General features: G+C 42.9%; 1 protein-coding gene across 5 annotated transcripts in view; it reads left to right on the top strand.

Annotated features, from left to right (window-relative positions):
• The window catches only part of LOC126336352 (RING-box protein 2), a 716,604-nt gene that overhangs the window by 593,441 nt on the left and 108,577 nt on the right, over positions 1–14,586 (top strand). The gene's annotated exons all lie outside the window — the stretch shown is intronic.

The following is a 14,586-nucleotide window of genomic DNA, read 5'->3' as shown; positions in this document are numbered from 1 at the left end:
GTTCTAGGCGGTTTGCGAGCGGACGTGCATGGCTGAGGAGAGGGGAAGGGGAGAATAAAACAGAGTAAAGGGGGGAGAAGATGTGTGACATAGTGTAGGTGGGCAAAGCTTTGGTTAAAAAGGTACTGTATATGTATAAACAATGATTTAAATAAAAAATATAATCTCATCAAATGATTAAAATCTGTTGAAGTTTTATTGTGGTAGACGGCATGGAACCCTGTGGGCACACACCTTTGTGTACCTCCAACTTAGGGAGGAGATTGTCAGCACCACCAACAGAGACGTCCAGTTGTGCAGTAAAGTGTTTGACTGTGTTACGTCGATCGCCTCGAATGAGAGTGTCCGCACGTTTCCTACACTGCAGGAGTCACAGCTGTGTGCGCCCGGCCGGCGCGTGGGAAATCAGACTGGTTTGCACGACCTTATTGCAATGGTGACAGACGTCTCTCCCAACGACTCGCCGTGCTTTTGTTCACTGTCAGGTCTCTGTAGACATTTTGCAAGCTCCTATGAATATCTGAGATGTTCTGGCTTTCTGGCAAAAGAAATTCAGTGTAATCCGCCAAAAGAAACTCAGTGACAGTTCTCTGCTTGGAATGCCCCTCCGTTACAGGCACCGTTTTGCAGGTTATGTCTAGCGCCGCTATCTATTGGAATTTAATGAAACTATAGGGGCTGAAGCGGAAATTCCACGATCTACCACAACAACTTCGGCATTTCTTCAGTCGCAATCGGCAGAGAAATGTATTGCTTTACTTACTGAACGCCCCTCGTATAAAATTATTTCTCATAGCCCCAGACACATTCCTTAACCGCGTATTGATAGTCCTGAAAATTTGTGCTAGTGCGTTTATAAGATTTATAACGCAAAACGATGGGAGGATGCAGTATATAATAGTTGCGAGGTGAAAAATTCATGTATGAACTATGTACTGCGCGCCCGCCCGGTTGGGCTCAAATGGCTCTGAGCACTATGGGACTTAACATCTGTGGTCATCAGTCCCCTAGATCTTAGAACTAATTAAACCTAACTAACCTAAGGACATCACACACATCCATGCCCGAGGCAGGATTCGAACCTGCGACCGTAGCAGTCGCGCGGTTCCGGACTGCGCGCCTCAACCGCTAGCCCGCCCAGTTGGCCGTGCGGTCTAACACACGGCTTTCCCGGCGGATTAGTGTCGAGGTCCGGTGAGCCGGCCTATCTGTGGATGGTTTTTAGGCGGTTTCCCATCTGCCTTGGCGAATGCGGGTTGGTTCCCCTTATTCCGCCTCAGCTACACTATGTCGGCGATTGCTGCGCAAACAAGTTCTCCACGTACGCGTACACCACCATTACTCTACCACGCAAACATAGGGGTTACACTTCTGCTCCTCCTCATCCGAGCTTTTGCTCCTCCTCAGGATGGAAATTAACAGATATTACCTGTCTGTCAATCTACCTATTGTGCTTAACGTTACGCCGTATTGAGCGCATACTTATGGGCTCAGAATAGTTTTACAGACTATATCATGTGCCGAAGATGTTCAGATTAACGTGTCACCTCAAATGCCTTGTATGTGTTCTGTGGTGTTGTGGTATTGAGTCCAAATACTAGATTCCATATTTCTAGATTTCCAGGGAGAATTTGACACGGTGCCCCATTGCAGGCTGTTAGGTTGCGAGCATATGGAGTAAGTTCTTAGATGTGTGAACGGCGCGAAGGCTTCTTAAGTAATAGAACCCAGTATGCTGCCGTCTATGACGAGGGTTTGCTGTTGATAATGCAACATTAAATCCATTTTTTTACGTTCCATTTTGTATTACCATTTATTATTGCTGCTATAGCAGCAATTCATTTATTCTTTCTTCACCAAACAGGGTCTAATAACCCTTTAGGTCTAAATGGAGATATTGAAAAAATCGATACTTTACTTTCAAGGATTCTATTACATTTGTATTAATAACATCATTATTATATTATGCTTAATTAATCCTTACCTACTAGGAGATCCAGACAATTTTGTATCTGCTAACCCACTAGTAACACCAGTCCATATTCAACCAGAATGATATTTCTTATTTGCATATGCAATTCTACGGTCAATTCCTAATAAGTTAAGAGGTGTTATATCATTATTCTTATCAATTAGAGTGTTAATAATTTTACCATTTTATAATAAAACCCCATTCCGAGATATCCAATTCTATCCTATTAATCAGATTTTATTCTGAATTATAGTAGTTGTTGTATGCTTATTAACATAATTGGTAAACGACTTGTTGAAGAACCTTATATCATAACAGGACAAATCTTAACAATTATCTACTTTACGTACTTCTTAATTAATGTCCATGTTGCAAACGCATGAGATCAGCTAATTAAGGAATAATAAGTTAATTAGCTTAGGAAAAGCTATGTTTTGAAAACATAAAATTAGAAGTTTAACTCTTCTATTAACTTTTCTTAAAAAATTTCACTAAATAAATGAGATAAATAAAATCTTTAAACCAACAAAGGAAATAAAAAAAATCAAAGATAAAGGTAAAAAACTTTTTCAAGCTAAGTATATTAACTTATCATAACGGAACCGTGGTAATGTACCCTGAACTCAATTAAAGCCAAAGGATATAATAGCAAGCTTAATAAAAAATATAAAAGAATAAAAATCACCACCTAAAAAATTAAAGCTAATAATATTCTTATAAAACAATTCTAGTATACTCAGCTGAAAAAATTAAAGTAAAACCACCTGCACCATATTCAATATTAAACCCTGAAACTAACTCAGACTCAGCCTCGGCAAAGTCAAAAGGAGTACGATTAGTTTCAGCTAAACAAGAAGCAAAACAAGCTAAAGCTAAAGGAAAAGAAATAATAATAAATCAACAAAAAGCTGATAATTTATAAAATCAAACGTGTTAAAACTGCCAATTAAAATAATTAAAGATAACAAAATTAAAGCCAAACTAACTTCATACGAAATTGTTTGAGCAACAGAACGAAGAGAACCTAATAAAGAATAATTTGAATTAGAAGATCAACCAGCAATCATAACGGTATAAACACCTAATCTAGTGCAGTATCGTCAGGAGTGCCCTCAGGGAAGTGTGATAGCTGTTGCTCTCTATATACATAAATGATTTGGCGGACGGGGTGGGCAGCAGTTTGCAGATAATGCTGTGGTGTACGGTAAGGCGTCAAAGTTGAGTGACTGCAGGAAGATGCAAAACAAAATTTCCAGTTGGTGTGACGGATCGAAGTTAGCTGTGAATGTGGAAAAATGTAAGTTAATGCGTATTAGTAGGACGAGCAAACCTGTGATGTTCGGATACACTATTACTAGTGTCCTGCTTCAACCAGTCAAGTCGTTTAAATATCTGGGCGTAACGTTGCAAAGCGATATGGGGTGGAACGGGCATGTGAGGACTGTGGTAGAGAAGGTGAATGGTCGACTTCGATTTACTGGGAGAATTTTAGGAGAGAGTGGTTCGCCTGTAAAGGAGACCGCACATAGGACGCTGGTGCGACCTATTCTCGAGTACTGCTTGAGTGTTTGGGATCCGTTTCAGGTCGGATTGAAGGAGCGCATCAAACCAATTCAGGAGCGGGCTGGTAGATTTTTTTTACCGGTAGGTTCGAATAACACGTAAGTGTTACGGAATATGCTTTGGGAACACAAGTGGGAATCTGTGGAGGGAACGCGACATCCTTTTCGATTAACACTATTGAGAAAATGTAGAGAACCGGCGACACTTGAAGGTGATCGCGAAACGATTCTACTGCCGCCAACTTACATTGCGCGTTATGACCATGAAGATAAGATACGAGAAATTATGGCTCATACGAGAAATTAGGGCTCATACGGACGCATATGGGCAGTCGTTTTTTCTTCGCTCTATTTTTCGAGTGGAACAGGAAAGGAATAGTGGTTCATGGTACACTCTGGCATGCACCGTGCTGTGGCTTGCGGAGTGTCTATGTAGAAAAAAATGGTTCAAATGGCTCTGAGCACTATGGGACTTAACATATGTGGTCATCAGTCCCCTAGAACTTAGAACTACTTAAACCTAACCAACCTAAGGACATCACACACATCCATGCCCGAGGCAGGATTCGAACCTGCGACCGTAGCAGTCGCACGGTTCCGGACTGCGCGCCTAGAACTGCGAGACCACTGCGGCCGGCGTCTATGTATATGTAGATGTAGATGTACAGTAGATGTAGATGTTGCATCCGAGTTGTTGATATTTTTGTGGGAGTACTGCTGCCAACTGAGGATATTTATCGTCTCTTGTGTTGCCTAGAAATCCAAGAATAACTCCCTTGAAGGCTTTCCAAGCTTCCTTCACTTTCCCCTCCGAAACTCGATCAAACATAGGATCCTTAAAAAGTACGGGAATTTGTGGCCCAGCAGAACTACCTTCCTTAACTTTTGCTTTGCTAAATGTATGAAATTTCCCTCTTGGGTTCTTCTTGGTACATCGCTTTGACAAAATTTCTCATCAGCCCCAGCTTTACGTGTAGAGCTGGGAAAAATAACATCTCGTGTCTCCACGAGGGGCTCGGCAATTTTGTACCCGATTACTTGCAGGCCAGTGTGATGGAATATAATGCGATTTTCTTTTCCTACACTGCGACATAACATAAAAAACAACAGCACGCAAGGTAGACTATCTGCACTCGTAAGAGAATAGCGATGACTTTGACATTGTCACACATTTCCCATTTGTGTTAAGCATGGTTGATTAAGTGGGCGAGGGCTTTCATGTTTGCATAAGTCTCCATGTGAACTGCGTGACCGACAGAAACAGAAGGAAGACGGTTGCCGCCGCTAAGCTTGGAAGAGTCTGTGAATAGCCTCGTTGCATAGGATCATTGTTCAGATTCAGAGATTTCATCAAACCATTAATATCACGGCACATGAGAAGATCGTTTTTCCCCTCAAAATAATGAATCAGATTCCTCTGATGCTGTCTGTAATGTGAGAACCTGACATGATGTTGGAGAAAATACCATTGCTGTAATCTTTACCCTACAAGCTCTGCTTTCTCCTTTGACAAACCAAGGTCTCGAATGAGATCGCTTAGTTCCGACTGACTCTGTAGGTACGGTTTATTATCTTTTTTCTCACAATCAGGGGCATGGGATGCGTAAAGCTTCTAGGGTTCTTCTTACACAGTGTTATCATCTTTTACGAGGTGTTCAAAAAGTATTTCCACAGTCTCGTATGATTGTTAGCCGCGCGTACCGTATGATTGTTCGCCTGCCTGGGTTACTTCCCCTCAAGTGGACTCCCCCAACGTTCCACTGTTTCGTTTATCTTAGCCACCATCAGTAGTGTCGTTGGTGTGTGTCTTTACGTGTTGACGTGAACGTTTTAGTTCCTTTGTTTGTCTGTTTCGTTTTTGTCACTGTTAAAATGCTAACCATTGAAGAACGTGTGTTTTTAGTTGAACAAGTGTTCAAAGCTGGCGGTAAATACACAGTATCAGTTCGTCAAACAATTAATTCAGTTTTCCCGGAGACAACACTCCCACATCATGATACTGTGCGAGATTTGATTAACAAATTTCGAAGTACGGGTTCAGTGACAGATGCGCCGAGAAGTGGTCGTCCTCGCTTTTTGTCTGAGGATAAACTACTCGACATTTCCGATAAAATGTCCATGAGCCAAAACAAGTCTGGAAGTAAACTCGCCCAGGAAATCGACGTTAGTGTCGGAACGGCCCACACAGCTGTAAGGAAAAAGTTAGAAATTTTTCCCCTACAAAGTGACATTTGTGCAAGTACTGAAAAATTCTGATCATGGCAAGAGACTGCATTATTGTCAATGGTTCAAAAATTTCGTTAACAAAATGGAAGGGATGTTTTTTATTAAACATTTTTCACTGTTGAGGTGGTTTCATTTGTCCGGGTACATGAACCCGAAAAATTCTCGTATGTAGAGTTCTGCAAATCCATTGTGTATTCATGAGGAATCACTTGATTCTGTGAAAATAGGAGTTCGTATTGAAATTTCTAGACATCCGATTGTGGGTCCCATATTTTTCAACGAAACAGTAAATGCACAACGATACTGCAGTGATATTCTGTACCCATTCATAGGAGAACTTGTGTTAAGTGAAATACTGAACGGTTATTTTCAACAAGATGGTGCAACAGCGCATACAGCTCGCGTTTCAATGTCAATGTTTGCTGATGTTTTTGGCGATCGCATAATTTCACAGGGACTTTGGCCTCCACGATCGCCTGACATACCACCACCTGATTTTTTCTTCTGGGCGAAAGCAACTGTCTATAAAAACCGTCCAAAATCCATCCATGAATTGAAAACTGCAATATCGCGTCTGTTACACAAGAAATGTTACAGCTTGTGTTTGGAAACATGATTACACGAATAGCATTGTGTATTCAACAACAGAGGGGCCACTTTCAACATGTAATGTGAAAATTTGTAAGTAAAAACGAATATTCAATAAATTAATAACTTGTATTTCACTGAGTTTAATTTCGGTATATTCACTGCGCCATACGGCACGCGCAGCTAACAATCATACGGCATGCGGAGAGACTTTTTGAACACGTCTAATTTCCACCTCAAAGTTCGGAGGTGGAGTAGAAACTGGTAAAATATCTGACGTGGAATAGGTCGAATAGCTATTATCGTAGTATAACAGAACAAAAGTCACAACATGCGTGTGGAGCCCATGTCTTGTCCCCCACCTTCACACCAAAATAATGCGAACAGGCAGCCTTCACAAGAGGTGCGATGAAAATGCTACTTCACCACAAATTTAACGAAAGCTACTCATTTAATTTACACGCTGTCGTGGCATTGTAATAAAAAACACTCAAAACACCAGATATACTGCACTAATTACACAACAGAAGCAATAATAAACTAACACTCACACCAACACTGTAGACCGCGTTTCTATACCACGTTGTTATCAAATGTTCAAATGTGTGTCAAATCTTGTGGGACTTAACTGCTAAGGTCATCAGTCCGTAAGCTTACACATTACTTAACCTAAATTATCCTAAGGACAAACACACCTCCGCCAGGACCAGCCACTCACACCAACAATAGACCTACGAACACCTGAAGAACATTGTTCTTTTGTCAGTTAACCGACGCGCAAATTTCAAAAATAAAATTTAGCCCAAAAGGGAAATGTAGATAAAAAAGGACTTGTTACTTGATCGCCAAAATAAGAACTAAGCGATCATTTTTATGGTTATTTATGAATTCAGCAGGTGGAAAGACATAAAAATATGCTATTTTTGAGCCCAAAATACTTTCATAATTGACCAGCGTTCCCTTTATTTCACAAAATACAGTGGTCAAAAGCAAACTCCCTTTGTGTGCTGTACATTAATTTATCTTGTGCATCCAGACGCGTTTCGCCGTAATTACAAAGTATCTTCATGGGTGTCCTGAAATATCACATGATTTTTGCTTTGCGCCTACAGGTTATCTTTTGTTCTTATAGCTTATAGATTTAAAATAGTTCGTTAAGATTTTTTCAAATACTCACAGATAATATAATTCATCATTCGTTATCCAAACAGCTTTCTCTCTGGTGGCAAACTGGCTGAAAGTTTGCGCGTTTTTGTCACTGTTTTCAACGTATAAAAATTTAACTGCCATTTTTGTGTGTATACTGCCATTTGTTTCGGTAAGTGATGCCAACTTTCTCAGGGTTTGGTTTCAACAGTTATTTTTTTCTGTGGCTCTATGTGTGCTGCCGGCCGCGGTGGTCTCGCGGTTCTAGGCGCGTAGTCCGGAACCGCGCGACTGCTACGGTCGCAGGTTCGAATCCTGCCTCGGGCATGGATGTGTGTGTTGTCCTTAGGTTATTTCAGTGTAAGTAGTTCTAAGTCTAGGGGACTAATGACCACAGCTGTTAAGTCCCATAGTGCTCAGAGCCATTTGAACCATCTATGTGTGCTGATGTAACTTCCGTTTACATATACACTCGTGTTTAGACACACAGATCACCTTGAACGACCAGAGATAGGACATTCATATTCACAGGACACGTACGCTAGTATGTTATGCAGAAATAATTAGCATTTGAACCATGTCGGTTCGCGGTTCGAGGTCAACATCTATATCGCAACGAGCACCACCTACCGGTAGAACGTGTAGAATGCTGGCGCAACAGTGGAGCAGTGTACAACATCGTACATCTACGTCTACATTTATACTCCGCACGCCACCCAACGGTGTGTGGCGAAGGGCACTTTACGTGCCACTGTCATTACCTCCCTTTTCTGTTCCAGTCGCGTATGGTTCGCGGGAAGAACCACTGTCTGAAAGACTCCGTGCGCGCTCGAATCTCTCTAATTTTACATTCGTGATCTTCACGAGAGGTATAAGTAGGGGGAAGAAGTATATTCGATTCCTCATCCAGAAACGCACCCTCTCGAAATCTGGCGAGCAAGCTACACCGCGATGCAGAGCGCCTCTCTTGCAGAGTCTGCCACTTGAGTTTGCTAAACATCTCCGTAACGCTGTCACGGTTACCAAATAACCCTGTGACGAAACGCGCCGCTCTTCTTTGGATCTTCTCTATCTCCTCCGTCAACCCGAACTGGTGAGCAATACTCAAGTATAGGTCGAACGAGTGTTTTGTAAGCCACCTCATTTGTTGATGGACTACATTTTCTAAGGACTCTCCCAATGAATCTCAACCTGGTACCCGCCTTACCAACAATTAATTTTATATGATCATTCCATTTCAAATCGTTCCGCACGCATACTCCCAGATATTTAACAGAAGTAACTGCTACCAGTGTTTGTTCTGCTATTATGTAATCATACAATAAAGGATCCTTCTTTCTATGTATTCGCAATACATTACATTTGTCTATGTTAAGGGTCAGTTGCCACTCCCTACACCTATCCGCTGTAGATCTTCCTGCATTTCGCTACAATTTTCTAATGCTGCAACTTCTCTGTATACTACAGCATCATCCGCGAAAAGCCGCATGGAACTTCCGACACTATCTACTAGGTCATTTATATATGTTGTGAAAAGCAATGGTCCCATAACACTCCCCTGTGGCACGCCAGAGGTTACTTTAACGTCTGTAGACGTCTCTCCGTTGATAACAACATGCTGTGTTCTGTTTGCTAAAAACTCTTCTATCCAGCCACACAGCTGGTCTGATATTCCGTATGCTCTTACTTTGTTTATCAGGCGACAGTGCGGAACTGTATCGAACGCCTTCCGGAAGTCTAGGAAAATAGCATCTACCTGGTAGCCTGTATCTAATAATTTCTGGGTCTCATGAACAAATAAAGCGAGTTGGGTCTCACACGATCGCTGTTTCCGGAATCCATGTTGATTCTTACAGAGTAGATTCTGGGTTTCCAAAAACGACATGATACTCGAGCAAAAAACATGTTCTAAAATTCTACAACAGATCAACGTCAGAGATATAGGTCTATAGTTTTGCGCATCTGCTCGACGACCCTTTTTGAAGACTGGGACTACCTGTGCTCTTTTCCAATCATTTGGAACCTTCCGTTCCTCTAGAGACTTGCAGTACACGGCTGTTAGAAGGGGGGCAAGTTCTTTCGCGTACTCTGTGTAGAATCGAATTGGTATTCCGTCAGGTCCAGTGGACTTTCCTCTGTTGAGTGATTTCAGTTGCTTTTCTATTCCTTGGACACTTATTTCGATGTCAGCCATTTTTTCGTTTGTGCGAGGATTTAGAGAAGGAACTGCAGTGCGGTCTTCCTCTGTGAAACAGCTTTGGAAAAAGGTGTCTAGTATTTCAGCTTTACGCATGTGATCCTCTGTTTCAAAACCATCATCATCCCGGAGTGTCTGGATATGCTGCTTCGAGCCACTTACTGATTTAACGTAAGACCAGAACTTCCTAGGATTTTCTGTCAAGTCGGTACATGGAATTTTACTTTCGAATTCATTGAACGCTTCACGCATAGCCCTCCTTACGCTAACTTTGACATCGTTTAGGTTCTGTTTGTCTGAGAGGTTTTGGTTGCGTTGAAACTTGCAGTGAAGCTCTCTTTGCTTCCGCAGTAGTTTCCTAACTTTGTTGTTGAACCACGGTGGGTTTTTCCCGTCTCTCACAGTTTTAATCGGCACGTACCTGTCTAAAACGCATTTTACAATTGCCTTAAACTTATTCCATAAACATTCGACATTGTCAGTGTCGGAGCAGAAATTTTCGTTTTGATCTGTTAGGTAGTCTGAAATCTGCCTTCTATTACTCTTGCTAAACAGATAAACCTTTCTCCCTTTTTTTATATTCCTATTAACTTCCATATTCAGGGATGCTGCAACGGCCTTATGATCACTGATTCCCTGTTCTGCACTTACAGAGTCGAAAAGTTCTTGTCTGTTTGTTATCAGTAGGTCCAAGATGTTATCTCCACGAGTCGGTTCTCTGTTTAATTGCTCGAGGTAATTTTCGGATAGTACACTCAGTATAATGTCACTCGATGCTCTGTCCCTACCACCCGTCCTAAACATCTGAGTGTCCCAGTCTATATCTGGTAAATTGAAATCTCCACCTAAGACTATAATATGCTGAGAAAATTTATGTGAAATGTATTCCAAATTTTCTCGCAGCTGTTCTGCCACTAATGTTGCTGAGTCGGGAGGTCGGTAAAAGGAGCCAATTATTAACCTAGCTCGGTTGTTGAGTGTAACCTCCACCCATAATATTTCACAGGAACTATCCACTTCTACTTCACTACAGGATAATCTACTACTAACAGCGACTAACACGCCACCACCGGTTGCATGCAATCTATCCCTTCGAAACACCGTCTATGCCTTTGTAAAAATTTCAGCTTTCTGCACCTATAACGATTTCAGCTTCGGTGCTTTCTATCAGCGCTTGATGTTCCGGTACTTTACCAATGCAGCTTCGACAGTTTACAATTACAATACCGATTGCTGCTTGGTCCCCGCATGTCCTGACTTTGCCCCGCACCCTTTGAGGCTATTGCCCTGTCTGTACTTCCCCGAGGCCATCTAACCTAAAAAACTATCAGGTGTGACAGTCTGTTGCCGTTTATTAGGCATGGGTTATGTGCACCTCGTCCACTTCTCAGCCTGACATTGACGAATATGCAGAAACATGCTAGGCGGCAATAATGTATGTAAAGACGTCACTGGGGGCAAGAAAGTTACAGATAGTGTTTTCGTATGAATCCAGGTTCTGTTTGTTTGAAAATGATGGCCCCATTTTCGTTCGCCGCAGACAGGGGGAGCGGCATTCCGATAAAACATACAGCGCCAACTGAAGCCCGTATAGTGTGGGATACTATTGGATACAACCACAAATCACAGTGGGTGCTTGTCCAGAGCGCAGTGCCAGTGTGACCGATGTGAATGACATACTGCGACACGTAGCCATACCCTTTCTCCACAACAACCCAAACGCCAATTTTCAGCAAGACAATGCACGACCACATGTTGCTGCACAGACGCTTACCTTCATGTTGTCGCCAATCGAAAATGTGTGGGGTACGGTGAGAAGAGAGGTGCAGCGCTGTGACCCATTGCAAACCACTAAAGATGAGCTTAGGAACCAGGTGAATGCGACATGGCTGGTTGTACCACAGGACGCTGTGGCCACTAGCCAACAAGAAACTCTCTCTCTCTCTCTCTCTCTCTCTCTCTCTCTCTCTCTCTCTCTGTCTCTCTCTCTCTGTGTGTGTGTGTGTGTGTGTGTGTGTGTGTGTGTGTGTGTGAACTTATTTTATTTTTCATTTATTTATTTCTTATACATGATAAATGTATGGAAATATAAATAAATGAAAAGAAAGAAGAAAAAGAAAGAAAGATATAAAAAGTCCACACACACACACACACACACACACACACACACACACACACACACACACACCAACATACATAGAACTTACGTCAGCATACATAAAGTCACAGAAAAAAAACAGCTGAAAGCAAAACCTGACAAAGTTGGCTGCACTTAGCGAAACGCACTATACAAACAAAAATGGAAGTTAAGTTGTTACACGTTGAAAATAATGACAAAAAGGAAAAGTGCAAACTCTCAGCCAGTTAGAAAACTGTTTGGCTTAGGAATAATGAATTGCACGCTTACCTGTACGTACTTTCCCATTTCATTGTAAAAATCTCAACAAACTGCTTTAAATTTATAACCTATAAGTGCAAACTATAACCCGTCTGTGCAAACAATTTAAAATAGTGTGATATTTCAGAACACCCACTGACGAAGCTTTGTAATTATAACAAAACGCGTCGGAGTGCAAAAGATAAATTAAAAAACTTAACGTGCGGCATGCATAAGGCGTTTCCTTTTGAACCACCGTAATTTATATACAGCTGCTGCGAAAATGGCCAGCACAAAGAATCTGTATTTTATCCCTTCTACCTTCAGTATTTCCAAGAGTGTATTCCAGTCAACATTGTCAAGAACATGTACAGATGCTATAAACGTAGGTTTGCCTTTATTTGATGTTTCTTGTTGGGTCAGCGTTGTCTCGCGTGTTTTTATTCTTCTCCCGAACTCAAAACATCTCTCGCGAGATCGGCTTCAATCACGTTTTGCGTTCTCCTGTAAATAATTCGTGTCAGTATTTTGCAACTATTACATATTGCCCTGTCTCATACAAGAAGAGTGTCTGCGTGGTAGAGTAATTATGGTGCATGCGTTCGCGGAGAAAGTGTTTGCGCAGCAATCGCCGACATAGTGTAACTGAGGCGGAATAAGGGGAACCAGCCCACATTCGCCGAGTCAGATGGAAAACCGCCTTAAAACCATCCACAGGCTGGCCGTCACACCGGACCTCGACATTAATCCGCCTGGCGGATTCGTGCCGGGAACCGGCATGCCTTCCCTCAGCGCGTTTAGACCGCTGGGCGAGCTTACAGTAATTATTACTTAAAACATCTTTATATTTTACGGTAATGAATAATCGATACCGACTAACGACGACTAACAGGTCCTGAAACATGTTTAGATTTGAATGAAAAAACAGCTGTTCGCCGGACCGAATATCCAGATTTTTGTGCGTTTGGCGTTTGAACAGTGAACAAAGATAAGTTGTGCTCTTACTTGCTAACGAATGTTTACTTACTGAATCTGATTTACGTGCACTTGGGATGTTTCACCAGCAACTGTTCACAGAAAATGGTAAATAAATACTCCCCAAATATGCGATTGATAGTAAAAAAGAGCTAGGCTCTTTAACACATTTATGAGCAGCAAGAAAATCATGACCACCAACCTACTATCGCTAAAAACCCATCCAAGTGATAACAGCGTCACCAGGCGAGGAATGGCGCTAGTCAGACACACGCACGGTGTATCTACATTGTGTCTGTGAGTGTGCTGTCCTTATGTAGAATGGGGAAGACGCGCGATCTATCTGAGTTGACATAGGGCAGATGGAGACTCGGGATCTGCCCGTCTTTCAGAGTTTTCGAGGAGTGCTGTGATGAGTGTCTGCAACACATGGCGAAACCAAGGCGAAGCCACGTCCAGACGTCGTGGGATTGGGCGGCCACCATTCATTACAGGTATTGGACGTCGTAGGCGCCGGCCGAGGTGGCCGAGCGGTTCTAGGCGCTACAGTCTGGAAACGCACGACTGCTACGGTCGCAGGTTCGAATCCTGCTTCGGGCATGGATGTGTGTGATGTCCTTAGGTTAGTTAGGTTTAAGTAGTTCTGAGTTAAGTCTCGTAGTGCTCAGAGCCATTTTTGAACGTCGTAGGTCGGGCAGACAGGTAGAATAGGTCAGGCGGAGAACTGTGGCGGGACCAAAATGACGCCTTAATGCTGTGCAGAGTACAAATGTGTCGGAACATACACTGCACCGAATATTCCTACAGATGAGCCTCCACAGCCGACGACACATGGATGAGCCAATGCCACGACATCGGCAACTACTACTGAAATGGGAACGTGTCCATCGGCACTGGACATTAGCGCAGCGGCAGAGCGTTGCATGGTCTGATAAACCCCGATACCTTCTTCATCACGTCGATGGGAGAGCGCGAATCCGTAGTCCTCCAGGTGAACAGTTCTTTGACATTTCTACTACGGGACGGAGACAAGCTGCCGGCGCCTCTATTATGATCAGGGAAAGATTGCCGTCGGCGTCCTTGGGTTCAGTGGAGCTCGTGCAAGGCACTATGAAAGCCAACAAGCACCACACTCGTTGGAGACCATGTACACCCCTTCATGACGATCATGCTTGCCGACGTCAGTGGCATTTTTCCGCACGATAATGCGCCATGTCGCAAGAACAGGAGTGTGATGGAGTGGACCGAGGAACCGAGGTGGCGAGTTCCAGTTGACGTGCTGGACCCTAACTCGCCACATCTGAACCCGATCGAACACATCTGTTACGTGCTTGAACGTGGCGTCAGAGCTCATCGGCCCTCTCCTCGGACTTCACAGGAGTTAGGTGACGTGTTTGTGCAGATATGGTGCCAACTCCCTCCAGCGACATTGCTGCTTCCATGCCACGACGCGTTGTCGCTGTTACCCGTGCCAAAGATGGCTGTTATGTGGGTGGTCATAATGTTCTGGTTGGTCAGTGTGTGTTGCAAGGTGGTCTCAAAG

The sequence above is a fragment of the Schistocerca gregaria genome, chromosome 2 (assembly GCF_023897955.1).
Source record: "Schistocerca gregaria isolate iqSchGreg1 chromosome 2, iqSchGreg1.2, whole genome shotgun sequence".
NCBI lineage: Eukaryota > Metazoa > Arthropoda > Insecta > Orthoptera > Acrididae > Schistocerca > Schistocerca gregaria.
The sequence above is the reverse complement of the archived record's forward strand: the minus strand, read 5'-3'. Positions and strand labels throughout refer to the sequence as shown.